This window comes from Carica papaya, chromosome 5 (assembly GCF_054855325.1).
Source record: "Carica papaya isolate Zhongbai chromosome 5, ASM5485532v1, whole genome shotgun sequence".
Lineage (NCBI taxonomy): Eukaryota > Viridiplantae > Streptophyta > Magnoliopsida > Brassicales > Caricaceae > Carica > Carica papaya.
The window spans coordinates 28,121,606-28,143,657 of NC_142313.1; the positions used below are offsets into that span (position 1 = coordinate 28,121,606).

Consider the following 22,052-nt stretch of genomic DNA (forward strand, 5'->3'; position numbering starts at 1 on the left):
GTGCTGGTATGATTGCTCATGTTTCATTCTGCGCTGCAAATACATACACTTTTTCTCCCTCCATCCCCCCTCCCGTCATTTGTTTCCTTGTGCGTGCACTCTGCATCTCTCCATCTCGTTCTAATATCGATTAAAATGCCCCTGCTTCTTGACTCACATTTGCGTATGAACCAGGGGACCCTAGTTCCAGTCGCGCGTAACGTCGAACGACCCGTCTAAAAAAAAATTAGTGCGACACGAGGACTTCCCAGGAGGTCACCCATCCGAGTACTACTCTCGCCCAAGCACTCTTAACTGCGGAGTTCTGATAGAATTCGTTGCATTAGTGCTAGTATGATCCCTCATGTTTCATTCCGCACTGCAAACACATATATTCTTTCTCATTCCATCCCCCCTCCCGTTATTTGTTTTCTTGTGCGTGCACTCTGCATCTCTCTTTCTCGTTCTAATATCAAGTAATATGCCCCGGCACCGTGACTCACCTTTGCAAATGAACCAGCGGTTTATAATTCCATTCGCGGGTAACGTCTAACAACCCATCCGAAAAAAAATAGGTGCAACACGAGGGCTTCCCAGGTGGTCACCCATCCAAGTACTACCCTCGCCCAAGCACACTTAACTGCGGACTTCTGATGGGATCCGGAGCTTTAGTGCTGGTATGATCGCACCTGTTTAATTTTTCGCTGTAAATACATACACTCCTTCTCCTTTCTTCCCCCTCCCATCATTTGTGGCGTTCACACTGCACCTCTCCTTCTCGTTCTAATATCGATTAAAATGCCCCTGCTTCTTGACTCACAATTGCGTATAAACCAGCGGACCCCAGTTCTAGTCGAGCGTAACGTCGAACGACCCGTCTGAAAAAAAAATGGTGCGACACGAGGACTTCCCAGGAGGTCACCCATCCAAGAACTACTCTCGCCCAAGCACAATTAACTGCGGAGTTCTAATGGGATCTGGTGCATTAGTGCTGGTATGATTGCACCCGTTTAATTCCGCGCTGCCAATACATAAACTCCTTCTCCTTTCTTCCCCCTCCCGTCATTTGTTTCCTTGTGCGTGCGCACTGCACCTACCGTGCTCGTTCTAATATCAAGTAAAATGCTACGGTGCCGTGACTCACATTTGCGAATAAATCTGAGGACCATAATTCAAGTCCCGCGTATCGTCGAAAGAATCATCTGCAAAAAAATGGGTGAAATATAAGGACTTCGCAGGAGGTCACCCATCCTAGTGCTACTCTCACCGAAGCACCCTTAACTTGCGGAGTTCTGATAGAATCCGTTGCATTGGTGCTGGTATGATTGCTCATGTTTCATTCTGCGCTGCAAATACATACACTTTTTCTCCCTCCATCCCCCATCCCGTCATTTGTTTGCTTGTGCGTGCACTCTACATCTCTCCTTCTCGTTCTAATATCGATTAAAATGCCCCTGCTTCTTGACTCACATTTGCGTATAATCCAGTGGACCCTAATTCCAGTCGCGCGTAACGTCAAACGACCCGTCTGAAAAAAAAAATTAGTGCAACTTGAGGACTTCCAAGGAGGTCACCCATCCAAGTACTACTCTCGCCCAAGCAACTTAACTGCGGAGTTCTGATGGGATTCGGTGCATTAGTGCTGGTATGATCGCACCTGTTTAATGTTGGGCTGCAAATACATAAATTCCTTGCCCTTTCTTTCCCCTTCCGTCATTTGTTTCCTTGTGCGTGCGCACTGCACCTCTCGTTCTCGTTCAAATATCAAGTAAAATGCCACGGAGCTGTGACTCACATTTGCGAATAAATCTGCGGAACATAATTAAAGTCGCGCGTAATGTCGAACGGCACATCTGAAAAAAAGAAAATGGGTGCAAACGAGAACTTCCCACGAGGTAACCCATCATTGTACTACTTTCACCAAAGCACACTTAACTGCGGAGTTCTGATGGGATCCGGTGCATTTGTGCTGGTATGATCGCACTTGTTTAATTTTGCGCCGCATATACATAAACTCATTCCCCTTTCTTCCCCCTCCCGTCATTTGTTTCCTTGTGCGTGCGCACTGCACCTCCCATTCTCGTTCTAATATCAAGTAAAATGCTACAGCACCGTGACTCACATTTGCGAATAAACCTGAGGACCATAATACAAGTCGCGCGTAATGTCGAAAGAATCATCTGCAAAAAAATGGGTGCAACAGGAGGACTTCACAAGAAAATGGGTGAAATATAAGGACTTCGCAGGAGGTAACCCATGCTAGTACTACTCTCGCCCAAGCATCCTTACCTACGGAGTTCTGATAGAATCCATTGCATTAGTGCTGGTATGATCGCACCTGTTTCATTTCGCGCTGCAAATACATACACTCCTTCTCCATTCTTCCCCCTCCCGTCATTTGTTTCCTTGCGCGTGCGCACTGCACCTCTCGTTCTCGTTCAAATGTCAGGTAAAATGCCACGGCGCCGTGACTCACATTTGCGAATAAATCTGCGGACCATAATTAAAGTCGCGCGTAATGTCAAACGGCACATCTGAAAAAAAAAATGGGTGCAACACGAGAACTTCCCAGGAGGTAACCCATCATTGTACTACTTTCGCCAAAGCACACATAACTGCGGAGTTCTTATGAGATCTGGTGCATTTGTGCTGGTGTGACCGCACATGTTTAATTTCGTGCTGAAAATACATACACACCATCTTCCCTCCCCCCCTCCCATCATTTGTTTCCTTGTGCGTTCACACTGCACCTTTCTTTCTCGTTCTAATATCGATTAAAATGCCCCTGATTCTTGACTCACATTTGCGTATAAACCAGCGGACCATAGTTCCAGTCGCGCGTAACGTCAAACGACCCATCTGAAAAAAAATTGTTGCGATACGAGGACTTCCCAAGAGGTCACCCATCCGAGTACTACACTCGCCCAAGCACACTTAACTGCAGAGTTCTGATGGGATCCAGTGCATTAGTGCTGGTATGATGCCACTTGTTTAATTTTGCGCTTCAAATACATACACTCCTTCTCTTTTCTTCCTCCTCCCGTCATTTGTTTCCATGTGCGTGCGCACTGCACCTCCCGTACTCGTTTTAATATCAAGTAAAATACCACAGCGCAATAACTCACATTTGCGAATAAACCTGCGGACCATAAATCAAGTCGCGCGTAACGTCGAAAGAATCATCTACAAAAAGATGGGTTCAACACGAGGACCTACCAAGAAAATGGGTGAAATATAAAGACTTGGCATGAGGCCACCCATCCGAGTACTTTTCTCGCCCAAGCACCCTTAACTGCGGAGTTCTGATAGAATCCGTTGCATTAGTGCTGGTATGATCCCTCATGTTTCATTCTACACTGCAAATACATGCACTCTTTCTCCTCCCATCCCCCCTCCCGTCATTTGTTTCCTTGTGCGTGCACTCTGCATCTCTCTTTCTCGTTCTAATATCAAGTAATATGCCCCGGCACCGTGACTCACCTTTGCAAATGAACCAGCGGTTTATAATTCCATTCGCGCGTAACGTCGAACAACCCATCCGAAAAAATATAGGTACAACACGAGGGCTTCCCAAGTGGTCACCCATCCGAGTACTACTCTTGCCCAAGCACACTTCACTGCGGAGTTCTGATGGGATACGGGGCTTTAGTGCTGGTATGATCGCACCTATTTAAATTCGCGCTGCAAATACATATACTCCTTCTCTTTTCTTCCCCCTCCCGTCATTTGTTTCCTTGTGCGTTAACACTTCACCTCTCATTCTCGTTCTAATATCGATTAAAATGCCCCTGCTTATTGACTCACATTTGTGTATAAACCAGCGGACCCTAGTTCCAGACGCGCCTAACGTCGAACGACCCATATGAAAAAAAATTAGTGCGACACGAGGACTTCCCAGGAAGTCACCCATCCGAGTACTAATCTCGCCCAAGCACACTTAACTACGGATTTCTGATGGGATCCGGTGCAATAGTGCTGGTATGATCGCACCCATTTAATTTTGCGCTACAATTACATAAACTCATTCCCCTTTCTTCCCCCTCCCGTCATTTGTTTCCTTGTGCGTGCGCACTGCACCTCCCGTTCTCGTTCTAATATCAAGTAAAATGCCACAGCGCCGTGACTCACATTTGCGAATAAACCTGAGGACCATAATTCAAGCCGCGCGTAACGTCGAAAGAATCATCAGCAAAAAAATGGGTGCAACACGATGACTTCACAAGAAAATGGGTGAAATATAAGGACTTCGCAGGAGGTAACCCATGCTAGTACTACTCTCGCCCAAGCACCCTTACCTACGGAGTTCTGATAGAATCCGTTGCATTAGTGCTGGTATGATTGCACCTGTTTCATTTCTTGCTGAAAATACATAGACTCCTTCTCCTTCCCTCCCCCTCCCATCAATTGTTTCCTTGTGCGTTCACACTGCACCTCTCCTTCTTGTTCTAATATCGATTAAAATGCCCCTGCTTCATGACTCACATTTGCGTATAAACCAGCGGACCCTAGTTCCAGTTGCGCGTAACGTCGAACGACCCGTCTGAAAAAAAAATTGGTGCGACACGAGGACTTCCCAGGAGATCACCAATCCGAGTACTACTCTCGCCAAAGCACACTTAACTGCGGAGTTCTGACGGGATCCGGTTCATTAGTGCTGGTATGATCGCACCCGTTTAATTCCGCGCTGCAAATACATAAATTCCTTCTCCTTTCTTCCCCCTCCCATCATTTGTTTCCTTGTGCGTGCGCACTGCACCTCCCGTGCCCCTTCTAATATAAAGTAAAATGCTACGGTGCCGTGACTCACATTTGTGAATAAACCTGAGGACCATAATTCAAGTCGCGTGTATCGTCGAAGGAATTATCTGCAAAAAAATGGGTGGAACACGAGGACTTCCTAAGAAAATGGGTGAAATATAAGGACTTCGCATGAGGTCACCCATCCTAGTGCTACTCTCGCCCAAGCACCCTTAACCTGCGGAGTTCTGATAGAATCCGTTGCACTGGTGCTGGTATGATTGCTCATGTTTCATTCTGCGCTGCAAATACATACACGTTTTCTCCCTCCATCCCCCCTCCCGTCATTTGTTTCCTTGTGCGTGCACTCTGCATCTCTCCTTCTCGTTCTAATATCGATTAAAATGCTCCTGCTTCTTGACTCATATTTGCGTATAAACCTGAGGACCATAATTCAAGTTGCGCGTAACGTCGAAAGAATCATCTGCAAAAAAATGGGTGCAACACGAGGACTTCACAAGAAAATGGGTGAAATATAAGGACTTCGCAGGAGGTAACCCATGCTAGTACTACTCTCGCCAAAGCACCCTTACCTATGGAGTTCTGATAGAATCCATTGCATTTGTGCTGGTTTGATCGCACCTGTTTCATTTCGTGCTAAAAATACATACACTCCTTCCCTCATTCTCCCATAAATTGTTTCCTTGTGCGTTCACACTGCACCTCTCATTCTCGTTCTAATATCGATTAAAATGCCCCTGCTTCTTGACTCACATTTGCGTATAAACCAGCAGACACGAGTTCCAGTCGCGCGTAACGTCGAACGACCCTTCTGAAAAAAAATTGTTCCGACACGAGGACTTCCCAAGAGGTCACCCATTCGAGTACTACTCTCGCCCAAGCACACTTAACTGTAGGGTTCTCATGGGATCCAGTGCATTAGCGCTTGTATGATGCCACTTGTTTAATTTTGCGCTTCAAATACATATACTCCTCTTTTCTTCCTACTCCCGTCATTTGTTTCCTTGTGCGTGCGCACTGCACCTCCCGTACTCGTTCTAATATCAAGTAAAATGCCACGGCGCCGTGACTCACATTTGCGAATAAACCTGCGAACCATAAATCAAGTCGCGCGTAACGTCGAAAGAATCATCTGCAAAAAGATGGGTGCAACACGGGGACCTCCCAAGAAAATGGGTGAAATATAAGGACTTCGCAGGAGGTCACCCATCCTAGTGCTACTCTCGCCCAAGCACCCTTAACTTGCAGAGTTCTGATAGAATCCGTTGCATTGGTGTTGGTATGATTGCTCATGTTTCAATCTGCGCTGCAAATACATACACTTTTTCTCCCTCCATCCCCCCTCCCGTCATTTGTTTCCTTGTGCGTGCACTCTGCATCTCTCCTTCTCGTTCTAATATCGATTAAAATGCCCCTGTTTCTTGACTAACATTTGCGTATAAACCAGTGGACCCTAATTCCAGTCGCGCGTAACGTTGAACGACCCGTCTGAAAAAAAAAATTAGTGCAACACTAGGAATTCCCAGGAGGTCACCCATCCGAGTACTACTCTCGCCCAAGTACACTTAACTGCAGAGTTCTGATGAGATCCGGTGCATTAGTGCTGGTATGATCACACCTGTTTAATTTTGCACTGCAAATACATAAACTACTTCTCCTTTTTTCTCCCTCCCGTCATTTGTTTCCTTGGGCGTGCGCACTGCACCTCTCGTTCTCGTTCAAATATTAAGTAAAATGCCACGGCGTCGTGACCCACATTTTCGAATAAATCTGCGGACCATAATTAAAGTCGCGCGTAACGTCGAACGGCACATCTGAAAAAAAGAAAATGGGTGCAACACGAGAACTTCCCAGGAGGTAACCCATCATTGTACTAGATTCGCCAAAGCACACTTAACTGCGGAGTTCTGATGGGATCCGGTGCATTTGTGCTGGTGTGACCGCACCTGTTTAATTTTGTGCTGAAAATACATGCACTCCTTCTTCCCTCCCCCCCTCCCATCATTGTTTCCTTGTGCGTTCACACTGCACCTCTCCTTCTCGTTCTAATATCGATTAAAATGCCCCTAATTCTTGACTCACATTTGCGTATAAACCAGTGGACCATAGTTCCAGTCGCGCATAACGTCGAACGACCCATCTGAAAAAAAATTGTTGCGATACGAGGACTTCCAGAGAGGTCACCCATCCGAGTACTACTCTAGCCCAAGCACACTTAACTGCAGAGTTCTGATGGGATCCAGTGCATTAGTGCTGGTATGATGCCACTTGTTTAATTTTGCGCTTCAAATACATACACTCCATCTCTTTTCTTCCTCCTCCCGTCATTTGTTTCCTTGTTCGTGCGCACTGCACCTCCCGTACTCGTTCTAATATCAAGTAATATGCCCCAGCACCATGACTCACCTTTGCAAATGAACCAGCGGTTTATAATTCCAATCGCGCGTAACGTCGAACAACCCATCCGAAAAAAAACAGGTGCAACACGAGGGCTTCCCAAGTGGTCACCCATCCGAGTACGACTCTCGCCCAAGCACACTTAACTGCGGAGTTCTGATGGGATCCGGGGCTTTAATGCTGGTATGATCGCACCTGTTTAATTTCGCGCAACAAATAAATACACTCCTTCTCCTTTCTTCCCCCTCCCGTCAATTGTTTCCTTGTGCATTCACACTGCACCTCTTATTCTCGTTCTAATATCAATTAAAATGCCCCTGCTTCTTGACTCACATTTGCGTATAAACCAGCGGACCCTAATTCCAGTCGCGCGTAACGTCGAACGACCTGTCTGAAAAAAAAATTGTTGCGACACGAGGACTTCCCAAGAGGTCACCCATCCGAGTACTACTCATGCCCAAGCACACTTAACTCTGGAGTTCTGATGGGATCCGGTGCATTAGTTGTGGTATGATCGCACCCGTTCAATTTCGCGCTGCAAATACATAAACTCCTTCTCCTTTCTTCCCCCTCCCGTCATTTGTTTCCTTGTGCGTGCGCACTGCACCTCTCGTTCTCGTTCAAATATCAAGTAAAATGTCACAGCGCCGTGACTCACATTTGCGAATAAATCTGCGGACCATAAATAAAGTCGCCCGTAACGTCGAACGGCACATCTGAAAAAAAGAAAATGGGTGCAACACGAGAACTTCCCAGGAGGTAACCCATCATTGTACTACTTTCGCCAAAGCACACTTAACTGCGGAGTTCTGATGGGATCCGGTGCATTTGTGCTGGTGTGACTGCACCTGTTTAATTTTGTGCTGAAAATACATACACTCCTTCTTCCCTCCCCTCCTCCCATCATTTGTTTCCTTGTGTGTTCACACTGCACCTCTCATTCTCGTTCTTATATCGATTAAAATGCCCCTGATTCTTGACTCACATTTGCGTATAAACTAGCGGACCATAGTTCTAGTCGCGCGTAACGTCGAACGACTCGTCTGAAAAAAAATTGGTGCGACACGAGGACTTCCCAGGAGGTCACCAATCCGAGTACTACTCTCGCCCAAGCACACTTAACTGCGGAGTTCTGATGGGATCCGGCGCATTAGTGCTGGTATGATCGCACCCCTTTAATTCCGTGCTGCAAATACATAAACTCCTTCTCCTTTCTTTCCCCTCCCGTCATTTGTTTCCTTGTGTGTGAGCATTGCACCTCCCGTGCCCGTTCTAATATCAAGTAAAATGCTAAGGTGTCATGACTCACATTTGCGAATAAACCTGAGGACCATAATTCAAGTCGCGCGTATCGTCGAAAGAATTATCTGCAAAAAAATGGGTGCAACACGAGGACTTCCTAAGAAAATGGGTGAAATTTAAGGACTTCGCAGGAGGTCACCCATCCTAGTGCTACTCTCGCCCAAGCACCCTTAACTTGCGGAGTTCTGATAGAATCCGTTGCATTCGTGCTGGTATGATTGCTCAAGTTTCATTCTGCGCTGCAAATACATACACATTTTCTCCCTCTATCCCCCCTCCCGTCATTTGTTTCCTTGTGCCTGCACTCTGCATCTCTCCTTCTCGTTCTAATATCGATTAAAATGCCCCTGCTTCTTGACTCACATTTGCGTATAAACCAGTGGACCTTAGTTCTAGTCGCGTGTAACGTCGAACGACCCGTCTGAAAAAAAAATTAATGCGACACGAGGACTTCCAAGGAGGTCACCCATCCGAGTACTACTCTCGCCCAAGCACACTTAACTGCGGAGTTCTGATGGGATCCGGTGCATTAGTGCTGGTATGATCACACCTGTTTAATTTTGCGCTGCAAATACATAAACTCCTTCTCCTTTTTTCCCCCTCCCGTCATTTGTTTCCATGTGCGTGCACTCTGCATCTCTCTTTATCGTTCTAATATCCAGTAATATGCCCCGGCACCGTGACTCACCTTTGCAAATGAACCAGCGGTTTATAATTCCATTCGCGCGTAACATCGAACAACCCATCCGAAAAAAAATAGGTGCAACACGAGGGCTTCCCAGGTGGTCACCCATCCGAGTACTACTCTCGCCCAAGCACACTTAACTGCGGAGTTCTGATGGGATCCGGGGCTTTAGTGCTGCTGTGATCGCACCTCTCGAATTTCACGTCGCAAATACATATACTCCTCCTTTCTTCCCCCTCCCGTCATTTGTTTCCTTGTGCGTTCACACTGCACCTCTCATTCTCGTTCTAATATCGATTAAAATGCCCATGATTCTTGACTCACATTTGCGTATAAACAAGCGGACCATAGTTCCAGTCGCGCGTAACGTCGAACGACCCATCTGAAAAAAAATTGTTGCGATACGAGGACTTCCCAAGAGGTCATCCATCCGAGTACTACTCTCGCCCAAGCACGCTTAACTGCAGACTTCTGATGGGATCCAGTGCATTAGTGCTGGTATGATGCCACTTGTTTAATTTTGCGCTTCAAATACATACACTCCTTCTCTTTTCTTCCTCCTCCCGTCATTTGTTTCTTTGTGCGTGCGCACTCACCTCCCATACTCGTTTTAATATCAAGTAAAATGCCACGGCGCCGTGACTCACATTTGCGAATAAACCTGCGGACCATAAATCAAGTCGCGCGTAACGTCGAAAGAATCATCTGCAAAAAGATGGGTGCAACACGAGGACCTCCCAAGAAAATGGGTGAAATATAAGGACTTCGCAGGATGTCACCCGTCCGAGTAATTTTCTCGCCCAAGCACCCTTAACTGCGGAGTTCTGATAGAATCCGTTGCATTAGTGCTGGTATGATCCCTCATGTTTCATTCTGCACTGCAAATACATACACTCTTTCTCCTCCCATCCACCCTCCCGTCATTTGTTTCCTTGTGCGTGCACTCTGCATCTCTCTTTCTCGTTCTAATATCAAGTAATATGCTCTGGCACCGTGACTCACCTTTGCAAATGAACCAGCGGTTTATAATTCCATTCGCGCGTAACGTCGAACAACCCATCCAAAAAAAAATAGGTGCAACATGAGGGCTTCCCAGGTAGTCACCCATCCGAGTACTACTCTCGCCCAAGCACACTTAACTGCGGAGTTCTGATGGGATCCGGGGCTTTAGTGCTGCTATGATCGCACCTCTTTAATTTCGCGCTGCAAATACATATACTCCTCCTTTCTTCCCCCTCCCGTCATTTGTTTCCTTGTGCGTTCACACTTCACCTCTCATTCTCGTTCTAATATCGATTAAAATGCCCCTGCTTCTTGACTCACATTTGCGTATAAACCAGCGGACCCTAGTTCCAGACGCGCGTAACGTCGAACGACCAGTCTGAAAAAAAATTTGTGCGACACGAGCACTTCCCAGGAGGTCAACCATCCGAGTACTAATCTCGCCCAAGCACACTTAACTGCGGAGTTCTGATGGGATCTGGGGCTTTAGTGCTGGTATGATCACACCTATTTAGTTTCGCGCTGCAAATACATACACTCCTTCTCTTTTCTTCCCCCTCCCGACTTTTGTTTCCTTGTGCGTGCGCGCTGCACCTCCCGTTTTCGTTCTAATGTCAAGTAAAATGCCATGGCACCGTGACTCACATTTGCGAATAAATCTGCGGACCATAATTAAAGTCGTGCGTAACGTCGAATGGCACATCTGAAAAAAAGAAAATGGGTGCAATACGAGAACTTCCTAGGAGGGACCCCATCATTGTACTACTTTCGCCAAAGCACACTTAACTTCGGAGTTCTGATGGGATCCGGTGCATTTGTACTGGTGTGACCGAACCTGTTTAATTTCGTGCTGAAAATACATACACACCTTCTTCCCTCCCCCCCTCCCATCATTTGTTTCCTTGTGCGTTCACACTGCACCTCTCCTTCTCGTTGTAATATCGATAAAAATGCCCCTGATTTTTGACTCACATTTGCGTATAAACCAGCGGACCATAGTTCCAATTGCGCGTAACGTCGAACGACCCATCTGAAAAAAAATTGTTGCGATACGAGGACTTCCCAAGAGGTCACCCATCCGAGTACTACTCTCGCCCAAGCACAATTAACTGCAGAGTTCTGATGGGATCCAGTGCATTAGTGTTGGTATGATGCCACTTGTTTAATTTTGCGCTTCAAATACATACACTCCTTCTCTTTTCTTCCTCCTCCCGTCATTTGTTTCCTTGTGCGTGCGCACTGCACCTCCCGTGCTCGTTCTAATATCAAGTAAAATGCCACGGGGACGTGACTCAAATTTGCGAATAAACCTGCGGACCATAAATCAAGTCGCGCGTAACGTCGAAAGAATCATCTGCAAAAAGATGGGTGCAACACGAGGACCTTCCAAGAAAATGGGTGAAATATAAGGACTTCACTGGAGGTCACCCATCCGAGTACTTTTCTCGCCCAAGCACCCTTAACTGCGGAGTTCTGATAGAATCCGTTGCATTAGTGCTGGTATGATCCCTCATGTTTCATTCTGCACTGCAAATACATACACTCTTTCTCCTTCCCCCCTCCCGTCATTTGTTTTCTTGTGCGTGCACTCTGCATCTCTCTTTCTCGTTCTAATATCAAGTAATATACCCCAGCACTGTGACTCACCTTTGTAAATGAACCAGCGGTTTATAATTCCATTCGCGCGTAACGTCGAACAACACATCCGAAAAAAAAAGGGTGCAACACGAGGGCTTCCCAAGTGGTCACCCATCCGAGTACTACCCTCGCCCAAGCACACTTAACTGCGGAGTTCTGATGGGATCCGGAGCTTACTGCTGGTATGATCGCACCTATTTAATTTCGCGCTGCAAATACATACACTCCTTCTCCTTTCTTCCCCCTCCCGTCATTTGTTTCCTTGTGTGTTCACACTTCACCTCTCATTCTCGTTCTAATATCGATTAAAATACCCCTGCTTCTTGACTCACATTTGCGTATAAACCAGCGGACCCTAGTTCCAGACGTGCGTAACGTCGAACAACCCGTCTGAAAAAAAATTGGTGCGACACGAGGACTTCCTAGGAGGTCACCCATCCGAGTAGTAATCTCGCCCAAACACACTTCACTGCAGAGTTCTGATGGGATCCGGTGCATTAGTGCTGGTATGATCGCACCTGTTTAATTTTGCGCTGCAAATACATAAACTCATTCTTCTTTCTTCCCTCTCCCGTCATCTTTTTCCTTGTGCGTGCGCACTGCACCTCTCGTTCTCGTTCTAATATCAAGTAAAATGCTACAGCACCGTGACTCAGATTTGCAAATAAACCTGAGGACCATAAATCAAGTCGCGCGTATCGTCGAAAGAATCATCTGCAAAAAACTGGGTGCAACACGAGGACTTCACAAGAAAATGGGTGAAATATAAGGACTTCGCAGGAGGTAACCCATGCTAGTGCTACTCTCGCCCAAGCACCCTTACCTTCAGAGTTCTGATAGAATCCGTTGCATTAGTGCTGGTATGATCGCACCTGTTTCATTCCGTGCTGAAAATACATACACTCCTTCTCATTCCCTCCCCCTCCCATCAATTGTTTCCTTGTGTGTTCACACTGCACTTCTCCTTCTCGTTCTAATATCGATTAAAATGCCCCTGCTTCTTGACTCACATTTGCGTTTAAACCAGCGGACCCTAGTTCCAGTCGCGCGTAGCGTCGAACGACCTGTCTGAAAAAAATTGGTGCGATACGAGGACTTCCAAGGAGGTCACCCATCCGAGTACTACTCTCGCACAAGCACACATAACTGCGGAGTTCTGATGGGATCCGGTGCATTAGTGCTGGTATGATCGCACCTGTTTAATTTCGCGCTGTAAATACATACACTCCTTCTCCTTTCTTCCCCCTCCCGTCATTTGTTTCTTTGTGCGTTCACACTTCACCTCTCATTCTCGTTCTAATATCGATTAAAATACCCCTGCTTCTTGACTCACATTTGCGTATAAACCAGCGGACCCTAGTTCCAGATGCGCGTAACGTCGAACGACCCGTCTGAAAAAAAATTTGTGCGACACGAGGACTTCCGAGGAGGTCACCCATCCGAGTACTAATCTCGCCCAAGCACACTTAACTGTGGAGTTCTGATGGGATCCAGTGGATTAGTGCTGGTATGATCGCACCTGTTCAATTTTGCGCTGCAAATACATAAACTCATTCTCCTTTCTTCCCCCTCCCGTCATTTTTTTCCTTATACGTGCGCACTGCACCTCCCGTTCTCGTTCTAATATCAAGTAAAATGCTACAGCGCCGTGACTCACATTTGCGAATAAACCTGAGGACCATAATTCAAGTCGCCCGTATCGTCGAAAGAATCATCTGCAAAAAAATGGGTGCAACACGAGGACTTCACAAGAAAATGGGTGAAATATAAGGACTTCGCAGGAGGTAACCCATGCTAGTACTACTCTCCCCCAAGCACCCTTTCCTACGGAGTTCTGATAGAATCCGTTGCATTAGTCCTGGTATGATCGCACCTGTTTCATTTCGTGCTGAAAATACATACACTCCTTCTCCTTCCCTCCCCCTCCCATCAATTGTTTCCTTGTGCGTTCACACTGCACTTCTCCTTCTCGTTCTAATATCGATTAAAATGCCCCTGCTTCTTGACTCACATTTGCGTATAAACCAGCGGACCCTAGTTCCAGTCGCGCGTAGCGTCGAACGACCTGTCTGAAAAAAATTGGTGCGATAGGAGGACTTCCCAAGAGGTCACCCATCCGAGTACTACTCTCGCACAAGCACACTTAACTGCGGAGTTCTGATGGGATCCGGTGCATTAGTGCTGGAATGATCGCACCTGTTTAATTTCGCGCTGCAAATACATAAACTCCTTCTCCTTTCTTCCCCCTGCCGTCATTTGTTTCCTTGTGCATGCGCACTGCACCTACCGTGCTCGTTCTAATATCAAGTAAAATGCTACGGTGCCGTGACTCACACTTGCGAATAAACCTGAGGACAATAATTGAAGTCGCGCGTATCGTCGAAAGAATCATCTGCAAAAAAATGGTTATAACACGAGGACTTCCTAAGAAAATGGGTGAAATATAAGGACTTCGCAGGAGGTCACCCATCCTAGTGCTACTCTCGCCCAAGCACCCTTAACTTGCGGAGTTCTGATAGAATCCGTTGCATTGGTGCTGGTATGATTGCTCATGTTTTATTCTGCGCTGCAAATACATACACTTTTTCTCCCTCCATCCCCCCTACCGTCATTTGTTTCCTTGTGCGTGCACTCTGCATCTCTCCTTCTCGTTCTAATATCGATTAAAATGCCCCAGCTTCTTGACTCACATTTGCGTATAAACCAGTGGACCCTAGTTCCAGTCGCGCGTAACCTCGAACGACCCGTCTGAAAAAAAAAATTAGTGCGACACGAGGAATTCCCAGGAGGTCACCCATCCGGGTACAACTCTCGCCCAAGCACACTTAACTGCGGAGTTCTGATGGGATCCGGTGCATTAGTGCTGGTATGATCACACCTGTTTAATTTTGCGCTGCAAATACATAAACTCTTTCTCCTTTTTTCCCCCTCCTGTCATTTGTTTCCTTGTGCATGCGCACTGCACCTCTCGTTCTCGTTCAAATATCAAGTAAAATGCCACGGCGTCGTGACTCACATTTGCGACTAAATCTGCGGACCATAATTAAAGTCGCGCGTAACGTCAAACGGCACATCTGAAAAAAAGAAAATGGGTGCAACACGAGAACTTCACAGAAGGTAACCCATCATTGTACTACTTTCGCCAAACCACACTTAACTGCGGAGTTCTGATGGGATCCGGTGCATTTGTGCTGGTGTGACCGCACCTGTTTAATTTCGTGCTGAAAATACATACACTCCTTCTTCCCTCCCCCCCTCCCATCATTTGTTTCCTTGTGCGTTCACACTGCACCTCTCCTTCTCGTTCTAATATCGATTAAAATGCCCCTGATTCTTGACTCACATTTGCGTATAAATCAGCGGACCAAAGTTCCAGTCGTGCGTAACGTCGAACGACCCATCTGAAAAAAAATTGTTGCGATACGAGAACTTCCCAAGAGGTCACCCATCCAAGTACTATTCTCGCCCAAGCACACTTAACTGCAGAGTTCTAATGGGATCCAGTGCAGTAGTGCTGGTATGATGCCACTTGTTTAATTTTACGCTTCAAATATATACACTCATTCTCTTTTCTTCCTCATCCTGTCATTTGTTTCCTTGTGCGTGCGCACTGCACCTCCCGTACTCGTTCTAATATCAAGTAAAATGTCACGGCGCCGTGACTCACATTTGCGAATAAACCTGCGGACCATAAATCAAGTCGCGCGTAACGTCGAAAGAATCATCTGCAAAAAGATGGGTGCAACACGAGAACCTCCCAAGAAAATGGGTGAAATATAAGGACTTCGCAGGAGGTCACCCATCTGAGTACTTTTCTCGCCCAAGCACCCTTAACTGCGGAGTTCTGATAGAATCCGTTGCATTAGTGCTGGTATGATCTCTCATGTTTCATTCTGCACTGCAAATACATACACTTTTTCTCCTTTCATCCCCCCTCCCATCATTTGTTTCTTTGTGCGTGCACTCTGCATCTCTCTTTCTCGTTCTAATATCAAGTAATATGCCCCGGCACCGTGACTCACCTTTGCAAATGAACCAGCAGTTTATAATTCCATTCGCGCGTAATGTCGAACAACCCATCCGAAAAAAATAGGTGCAACACGAGGGCTTCCCAAGTGGTCATCCATCCGAGTACTACCCTCGCCCAAGCACACTTAACTGCGGAGTTCTGATGGGATCCGGAGCTTTAGTGCTGGTATGATCGTAACTTTTTAATTTCGCGCTGCAAATGCATACACTCCTTCTCCTTTCTTCTACCTCCCGTCATTTGTTTCCTTGTGCGTTCACACTTTACCTCTCATTCTCATTCTAATATCGATTAAAATGCCCCTGCTTCTTGACTCACATTTGCGTATAAACCAGCGGACCCTAGTTCCAGACGAGCGTAACGTGGAATGACACGTCTGGAAAAAAATTAGTGCGACACGAGGACTTCCCAGGAGGTCACCCATCCGAGTACTAATCTCGCCCAAGCACACTTCACTGTGGAGTTCTGATGGGATCCGGTGCATTAGTGCTGGTATGATCGCACCTGTTTACTTTTGCGCTGCAAATACATAAACTCATTCCCCTTTCTTCCCCCTCCCGTCATTTGTTTCCTTGTGCGTGCGCACTACACCTCCCATTCTCGTTCTAATATCAAGTAAAATTCTACAGCGCCGTGACTCACATTTGCGAATAAACCTGAGGACCATAATACAAGTCGCGTGTAACGTCGAAAGAATCATCTGCAAAAAAATGGGTGCAACACGAGGACTTCACAAGAAAATGGGTGAAATATAAGGACTTCGCAGGAGGTAACCCATGCTAGTACTACTCTCGCCCAAGCACTTTTACCTACAGAGTTCTGATAGAATCCGTTCCATTAGTGCTGGTATCGCACCTGTTTCATTTTCGGCTATAAATACATACACTCATTCTCCTTTCTTCCCCCTCCCGTCATTTGTTTCCTTGTGCGTGCGCACTGCACCTCTCGTTCTCGTTCAAATATCAAGTAAAATGCCACGGCGCCGTGACTCACATTTGCGAATAAATCTGCGAACCATAATTAAAGTTGCGCGTAACGTCGAACGGCACATCTGAAAAAAAAAAATGGGTGCAACACGAGAACTTCCCAGGAGGTAACCCATCATTGTACTACTTTCGCCAAACCACACTTAACTGCGGAGTTCTGATGGGATCCGGTGCATTTGTGCTGGTGTGACCGCACCTGTTTAATTTCGTGCTGAAAATACATACACTCCTTCTTCCCTCCCGCCCTCCCATCATTTGTTTCCTTTTGCGTTCACATTGCACCTCTCATTCTCGTTCTAATATCGATTAAAATTCCCCGGATTCTTGACTCACATTTGCGTATAAACCAGTGGACCATAGTTCCAGTCGCGCGTAATGTCGAACGACCTATCTGAAAAAACATTGTTGCGATACGAGGACTTCTCAAGAGGTCACCCATCCGAGTACTACTCTCGCCCAACCACACTTAACTGCAGAGTTCTGATGGGATCCAGTGTATTAGTGCTGGTATGATGCCACTTGTTTAATTTTGCGCTCCAAATACATACACTCCTAATCTTTTCTTCCTCCTCCCGTCATTTGTTTCCTTGTGCATGCGCACTGCACCTCCTGTACTCGTTCTAATATCAAGTAAAATGCCACGACGCCGTGACTCACATTTGCGAATAAACCTGCGGACCATAAATCAAGTCACGCGTAACGTCGAAAGAATCATCTACAAAAAGATGGGTGCAACATGAGGACCTCCCAAGAAAATGTCTGAAATATAAGGACTTCGCAGGAGGTCACCCATCCTAGTACTTTTCTCGCCCAAGCACCCTTAACTATGGAGTTCTGATAGAATCCGTTGCATTAGTGCTGGTATGATCCCTCATGTTTTATTCTGCACTGCAAATACATACACTCTTTCTCCTTCCATCCCCCCTCCCGTTATTTGTTTCCTTGTGCGTGCACTCTGCATCTCTCTTTCTCGTTCTAATATCAAGTAATATGCCCCGGCACCGTGACTCACCTTTGCAAATGAACCAGCGGTTTATAATTCCATTCGCGCGTAACGTCGAACAACCCATCCGAAAAAAATAGGTGCAACACGAGGGCTTCCCAAGTGGTCACCCATCCGAGTACTACTCTCGCCCAAGCACACTTAACTTCGGAGCTCTGATGGGATCCGGAGCTTTAGTGCTGGTATGATCGCACCTTTTTAATTTTGCCCTGCAAATACATACACTCCTTCTCCTTTCTTCCTCCTCCCGTCATTTGTTTCCTTGTGCATTCACACTTCACCTCTCATTCTCGTTCTAATATCGATTAAAATGCCCCTGCTTCTTGACTCACATTTGTGTATAAACCAGCGGACCCTAGTTCCAGACGCGCGTAATGTCGAACGACGCGTCTGAAAAAAAATTGGTGCGACACGAGGACTTCCCAGGAGGTCACCCATCCGAGTACTAATCTCGCCCAAGCACAATTCACTGCGGAGTTCTGATGGGATCCGGTGCATTAGTGCTGGTATGATCGCACCTGTTTAACTTTGCGCTCCAAATACATAAACTCATTCCCCTTTCTTCCCCCTCCCGTCATTTGTTTCCTTTTGCGTGCGCACTGCACCTCCCGTTCTCGTTCTAATATCAAGTAAAATGCTACAGCGCCGTGACTCACATTTGCGAATAAACTTGAGGACCATAATTCAAGTCGCGCGTATCGTCGAAAGAATCATCTGCAAAAAAATGGGTGCAACACGAGGACCTCCTAAGAAAATGGGTGAAATATAAGGACTTCGCAGGAGGTCACCCATCCTAGTGTTTCTCTCGCCCAAGCACCCTTAACTTGCGGAGTTCTGATAGAATCCGTTGCATTGGTGCTGGTATGATTGCTCATGTTTCATTCTGCACTGCAAATACATACACTTTTTCTCCCTCCATCCCCCCTCCCGTCATTTGTTTCCTTGTGCGTGCACTCTGCACCTCTCTTTCTCGTTCTAATATCAATTAAAATGCCCATGCTTCTTGACTCACATTTATGTATAAACCAGTGGACCCTAGTTCCAGTCGCGCGTAACGTCGAACGACCCGTCTCAAAAAAAAAATTAGTGCGACACGAGGACTTCCCAGGAGGTCACCCATCCGAGTACTACTCTCGCCCAAGCACACTTAAATGCAGAGTTCTGATGGGATCTGGTGCATTAGTGCTGGTATGATCACAGCTGTTTAATTTTGCGCTGCAAATACATAAACTCATTCCCCTTTCTTCCCCCTCCCATCATTTGATTCCTTGTGCGTGCGCACTGCACCTCCCGTTCTCGTTCTAATATCAAGTAAAATTCTACAGCACCATGACTCACATTTGCGAATAAACCTGAGGACCATAATTCAAGTCGCGCGTAACGTCGAAAGAATCATCTGCAAAAAAATGGGTGCAACACGAGGACTTCACAAGAAAATGGGTGAAATATAAGGACTTCGCAGGAGGTAACCCATGCTTGTACTACTCTCGCCCAAGCACCCTTACCTACGGAGTTCTGATAGAATCCGTAGCATTAGTGCTGGTATGATCGCACCTGTTTCATTTCGTGCTGAAAATTCATACACTACTTCTCCTTCCCTCCCCCTCCCATCAATTGTTTCCTTGTGCGTTCACACTGCACCTCTCCTTCTCGTTCTAATATCGATTAAAATGCCCCTGCTTCTTGACTAACAATTGCGTATAAACCAGCGGACCCCAATTCCAATCGCGCGTAACGTCGAACGAGCCGTCTGAAAAAAAATTTGTGCGACACGAGGACTTCCCAAGAGGTCACCCATCCGAGTACTACTCTCGCCCGAGCACACTTAACTACGGAGTTCTAATAGGATCCGGTGCATTAGTGCTGGTATGATCGCACCAGTTTAATTCTGCGCTGCAAATACATAAACTCCTTCTCCTTTCTTCCCCTTCCCGTCATTTGTTTCCTTGTGCGTGCGCACTGCACCTCCCGTGCTCATTCTAATATCAAGTAAAATGCTACGGTGCCGTGACTCACATTTGCGAATAAACCTGAGGACCATAATTCAAGTCGCGCGTATCGTTGAAAGAATCATCTGCAAAAAAATGGGTGCAACGCGAGGACTTCCTAAGAAAATGGGTGAAATATAAGGACTTCGCAGGAGGTCACCCATCCTAGTGCTACTCTCGCCCAAGCACCCTTAACTTGCGGAGTTCTGATAGAATCCGTTGCATTGGTGCTGGCATGATTGCTCATGTTTCATTCTGCGCTGCAAATACATACACTTTTTCTCCCTCCATCCCCCCTCCCGTCATTTGTTTCCTTGTGCGTGCACTCTGCATCTCTTCTTCTCGCTCTAATATCGATTAAAATGCCCCTGCTTCTTGACTCACATTTGCGTATAAACCAGTGGACCCTCGTTCTAGTCGCGCTTAACGTCGAACGACCCGTCTGAAAAAAAAATTAGTGCGACACGAGGACTTCCCAGGAGGTCACCCATCCGAGTACTACTCTCGCCCAAGCACAATTAACTGCGAAGTTCTGATGGGATCCGGTGCATTAGTGCTGGTATGATCGCACCCATTTAATTTTGCGCTGCAAATACATAAACTCTTTCTCCATCCATCCCCCCTCCCGTCATTTGTTTCGTTGTGCGTGCAGTCTGCATCTCTCTTTCTCGTTCTAATATCAAGTAATATGCCCCGGCACCGTGACTCAACTTTGCAAATGAACCAGCGGTTTATAATTCCATTCGCGCGTAACGTCGAACAACCCATCCGAAAAAAAATAGGAGCAACACGAGGGCTTCCTAGGTGGTCACCAATCCGAGTACTACTCTCGCCCAAACACACTTAACTGCGGAGTTCTGATGGGATCCGGAGCTTTAGTGCTGGTATGATCGCACCTATTTAATTTCGCGCTGCAAATACATACACTCCTCTTTTCTTCCCCCTCCCGTCATTTGTTTCCTTGTGCGTTCACACTTCACCTCTCATTCTCGTTCTAATATCGATTGAAATGCCCCTGCTTCTTGACTCACATTTGCGTATAAACCAGCGGACCATAGTTCCAGACGCGTGTAATATCGAACAACCCGTCTGAAAAAAAATTGGTGCGACACGAGGACTTCCCAGGAGGTCAACCATCCGAGTACTAATCTCGCCAAGCACACTTAACTGCGGAGTTCTGATGGGATCCGGGGCTTTAGTGCTAGTATGATCGCACCTGTTTAATTTCGTGCTGCAAATACATACACTCCTTCACCTTTCTTCCTCCTCCCGTCATTTGTTTTCTTGTGCGTTCACACTTCACCTCTCATTCTCGTTCTAATATCGATTAAAATGCCCCTGCTTCTTGACTCACATTTGCGTATAAACCAGCGGACCCTAGTTCCAGATGCGCGTAACGTCGAACGACCCGTCTAAAAAAAAAAATTAGTGCGACACGAGGACTTCACAAGAAAATTGGTGAAATATAAAGACTTCGCAGGAGATAACCCATGCTAGTACTACTCTCGCTCAAGTACCCTTACCTACGGAGTTCTGATAGAATCCGTTGCATTAGTGTTGGTATGATCGCACCTGTTTCATTTCGTGCTGAAAATACATACACTCCTTCTCCTTGCCTCCCCCTCCCATCAATTGTTTCCTTGTGCGTTCACACTGAACCTCTCCTTCTCGTTCTAATATCGATGAAAATGCTCCTGCTTTTTGACTCACATTTGAGTATAAACCAGCGGACCCTAGTTCCAGTCGCGCGTAACGTCGAAGGACCTGTCTGAAAAAAAATTGGTGCGACATGAGGACTTCCCAGGAGGTCACCTATCCGAGTACTACTCATGCCCAAGCACACTTAACTGCGGAGTTTTGATGGGATCCGGTGCATTAGTGCTGGTATGATCGCACCCGTTCAATTCAGCGCTGCAAATACATAAACTCATTCTCCTTTCTTGCCCCTCCCGTCATTTGTTTCCTTGTGCGTGCGCACTGCACCTCCCGTGCTCGTTCTAATATCAAGTAAAATGCTACGGTGCCGTAACTCACATTTGCGAATAAACCTGAGGACTATAATTCAAGTCGCGCGTATCGTCGAAAGAATCATCTGCAAAAAAATGGGTGCAACACGAGGACTTCCTAAGAAAATGGGTGAAATATAAGGACTTCGCAGGAGGTCACCCATCTTAGTGCTACTCTCGCCCAAGCACCCTTAACTTGCGGAGTTCTGATAGAATCCGTTGCATTGGTGCTGGTATGATTGCTCATGTTTCATTCTGTGCTGCAAATACATACACTTTTT

At 46.5% G+C, this 22,052-nt stretch overlaps 9 non-coding genes and 35 pseudogenes across 9 annotated transcripts; all 44 read right to left on the reverse strand.

Annotated features, from left to right (window-relative positions):
* Window positions 1-226: 226 nt before the first annotated feature.
* Window positions 227-345, reverse strand: LOC148258309 (5S ribosomal RNA; annotated as a pseudogene).
* A 206-nt stretch (window positions 346-551) lies between these two features.
* LOC148258310 (5S ribosomal RNA) lies at window positions 552-670 on the reverse strand. The gene has a single exon (XR_015820977.1). It is a non-coding gene; the product is annotated as a 5S ribosomal RNA (ribosomal RNA).
* Window positions 671-868: 198 nt separating this feature from the next.
* Window positions 869-987, reverse strand: LOC148258311 (5S ribosomal RNA; annotated as a pseudogene).
* A 533-nt stretch (window positions 988-1,520) lies between these two features.
* LOC148258312 (5S ribosomal RNA) lies at window positions 1,521-1,638 on the reverse strand (annotated as a pseudogene).
* Window positions 1,639-1,847: 209 nt separating this feature from the next.
* On the reverse strand, window positions 1,848-1,965 carry LOC148258313 (5S ribosomal RNA; annotated as a pseudogene).
* Window positions 1,966-2,526: 561 nt separating this feature from the next.
* On the reverse strand, window positions 2,527-2,645 carry LOC148258314 (5S ribosomal RNA; annotated as a pseudogene).
* Window positions 2,646-2,849: 204 nt separating this feature from the next.
* Window positions 2,850-2,967, reverse strand: LOC148258315 (5S ribosomal RNA; annotated as a pseudogene).
* Window positions 2,968-3,528: 561 nt separating this feature from the next.
* LOC148258316 (5S ribosomal RNA) lies at window positions 3,529-3,647 on the reverse strand (annotated as a pseudogene).
* A 205-nt stretch (window positions 3,648-3,852) lies between these two features.
* Window positions 3,853-3,971, reverse strand: LOC148258317 (5S ribosomal RNA; annotated as a pseudogene).
* A 560-nt stretch (window positions 3,972-4,531) lies between these two features.
* LOC148258318 (5S ribosomal RNA) lies at window positions 4,532-4,650 on the reverse strand (annotated as a pseudogene).
* Window positions 4,651-6,238: 1,588 nt separating this feature from the next.
* On the reverse strand, window positions 6,239-6,357 carry LOC148258319 (5S ribosomal RNA; annotated as a pseudogene).
* A 209-nt stretch (window positions 6,358-6,566) lies between these two features.
* LOC148258320 (5S ribosomal RNA) lies at window positions 6,567-6,685 on the reverse strand (annotated as a pseudogene).
* Window positions 6,686-6,888: 203 nt separating this feature from the next.
* LOC148258321 (5S ribosomal RNA) lies at window positions 6,889-7,006 on the reverse strand (annotated as a pseudogene).
* Window positions 7,007-7,212: 206 nt separating this feature from the next.
* Window positions 7,213-7,331, reverse strand: LOC148258322 (5S ribosomal RNA). Its single transcript, XR_015820282.1, has one exon. It is a non-coding gene; the product is annotated as a 5S ribosomal RNA (ribosomal RNA).
* Window positions 7,332-7,537: 206 nt separating this feature from the next.
* On the reverse strand, window positions 7,538-7,656 carry LOC148258323 (5S ribosomal RNA; annotated as a pseudogene).
* Window positions 7,657-7,865: 209 nt separating this feature from the next.
* On the reverse strand, window positions 7,866-7,984 carry LOC148258324 (5S ribosomal RNA; annotated as a pseudogene).
* Window positions 7,985-8,188: 204 nt separating this feature from the next.
* Window positions 8,189-8,307, reverse strand: LOC148258325 (5S ribosomal RNA; annotated as a pseudogene).
* A 562-nt stretch (window positions 8,308-8,869) lies between these two features.
* Window positions 8,870-8,988, reverse strand: LOC148258326 (5S ribosomal RNA). The gene has a single exon (XR_015820735.1). It is a non-coding gene; the product is annotated as a 5S ribosomal RNA (ribosomal RNA).
* Window positions 8,989-9,193: 205 nt separating this feature from the next.
* Window positions 9,194-9,312, reverse strand: LOC148258327 (5S ribosomal RNA; annotated as a pseudogene).
* A 202-nt stretch (window positions 9,313-9,514) lies between these two features.
* Window positions 9,515-9,632, reverse strand: LOC148258328 (5S ribosomal RNA; annotated as a pseudogene).
* Window positions 9,633-10,192: 560 nt separating this feature from the next.
* On the reverse strand, window positions 10,193-10,311 carry LOC148258329 (5S ribosomal RNA; annotated as a pseudogene).
* Window positions 10,312-10,513: 202 nt separating this feature from the next.
* Window positions 10,514-10,632, reverse strand: LOC148258330 (5S ribosomal RNA; annotated as a pseudogene).
* A 209-nt stretch (window positions 10,633-10,841) lies between these two features.
* LOC148258331 (5S ribosomal RNA) lies at window positions 10,842-10,960 on the reverse strand (annotated as a pseudogene).
* Window positions 10,961-11,164: 204 nt separating this feature from the next.
* LOC148258332 (5S ribosomal RNA) lies at window positions 11,165-11,282 on the reverse strand (annotated as a pseudogene).
* A 557-nt stretch (window positions 11,283-11,839) lies between these two features.
* LOC148258333 (5S ribosomal RNA) lies at window positions 11,840-11,957 on the reverse strand (annotated as a pseudogene).
* A 205-nt stretch (window positions 11,958-12,162) lies between these two features.
* Window positions 12,163-12,281, reverse strand: LOC148258334 (5S ribosomal RNA; annotated as a pseudogene).
* Window positions 12,282-12,839: 558 nt separating this feature from the next.
* On the reverse strand, window positions 12,840-12,958 carry LOC148258335 (5S ribosomal RNA; annotated as a pseudogene).
* Window positions 12,959-13,163: 205 nt separating this feature from the next.
* Window positions 13,164-13,282, reverse strand: LOC148258336 (5S ribosomal RNA; annotated as a pseudogene).
* Window positions 13,283-13,840: 558 nt separating this feature from the next.
* On the reverse strand, window positions 13,841-13,959 carry LOC148258337 (5S ribosomal RNA; annotated as a pseudogene).
* Window positions 13,960-14,522: 563 nt separating this feature from the next.
* Window positions 14,523-14,641, reverse strand: LOC148258338 (5S ribosomal RNA). Its single transcript, XR_015820013.1, has one exon. It is a non-coding gene; the product is annotated as a 5S ribosomal RNA (ribosomal RNA).
* A 209-nt stretch (window positions 14,642-14,850) lies between these two features.
* Window positions 14,851-14,969, reverse strand: LOC148258339 (5S ribosomal RNA; annotated as a pseudogene).
* A 204-nt stretch (window positions 14,970-15,173) lies between these two features.
* Window positions 15,174-15,291, reverse strand: LOC148258340 (5S ribosomal RNA; annotated as a pseudogene).
* Window positions 15,292-15,851: 560 nt separating this feature from the next.
* On the reverse strand, window positions 15,852-15,970 carry LOC148258341 (5S ribosomal RNA; annotated as a pseudogene).
* Window positions 15,971-16,175: 205 nt separating this feature from the next.
* On the reverse strand, window positions 16,176-16,294 carry LOC148258342 (5S ribosomal RNA). The gene has a single exon (XR_015820768.1). It is a non-coding gene; the product is annotated as a 5S ribosomal RNA (ribosomal RNA).
* Window positions 16,295-16,853: 559 nt separating this feature from the next.
* On the reverse strand, window positions 16,854-16,972 carry LOC148258343 (5S ribosomal RNA; annotated as a pseudogene).
* Window positions 16,973-17,176: 204 nt separating this feature from the next.
* LOC148258344 (5S ribosomal RNA) lies at window positions 17,177-17,294 on the reverse strand (annotated as a pseudogene).
* A 560-nt stretch (window positions 17,295-17,854) lies between these two features.
* On the reverse strand, window positions 17,855-17,973 carry LOC148258345 (5S ribosomal RNA). The gene has a single exon (XR_015820818.1). It is a non-coding gene; the product is annotated as a 5S ribosomal RNA (ribosomal RNA).
* Window positions 17,974-18,178: 205 nt separating this feature from the next.
* LOC148258346 (5S ribosomal RNA) lies at window positions 18,179-18,297 on the reverse strand. The gene has a single exon (XR_015820026.1). It is a non-coding gene; the product is annotated as a 5S ribosomal RNA (ribosomal RNA).
* A 563-nt stretch (window positions 18,298-18,860) lies between these two features.
* LOC148258347 (5S ribosomal RNA) lies at window positions 18,861-18,979 on the reverse strand (annotated as a pseudogene).
* A 559-nt stretch (window positions 18,980-19,538) lies between these two features.
* On the reverse strand, window positions 19,539-19,657 carry LOC148258348 (5S ribosomal RNA). Its single transcript, XR_015820368.1, has one exon. It is a non-coding gene; the product is annotated as a 5S ribosomal RNA (ribosomal RNA).
* A 562-nt stretch (window positions 19,658-20,219) lies between these two features.
* On the reverse strand, window positions 20,220-20,338 carry LOC148258349 (5S ribosomal RNA). Its single transcript, XR_015820688.1, has one exon. It is a non-coding gene; the product is annotated as a 5S ribosomal RNA (ribosomal RNA).
* A 206-nt stretch (window positions 20,339-20,544) lies between these two features.
* Window positions 20,545-20,663, reverse strand: LOC148258350 (5S ribosomal RNA; annotated as a pseudogene).
* A 202-nt stretch (window positions 20,664-20,865) lies between these two features.
* On the reverse strand, window positions 20,866-20,983 carry LOC148258351 (5S ribosomal RNA; annotated as a pseudogene).
* Window positions 20,984-21,544: 561 nt separating this feature from the next.
* Window positions 21,545-21,663, reverse strand: LOC148258352 (5S ribosomal RNA; annotated as a pseudogene).
* Between the last annotated feature and the right edge of the window lie 389 nt (window positions 21,664-22,052).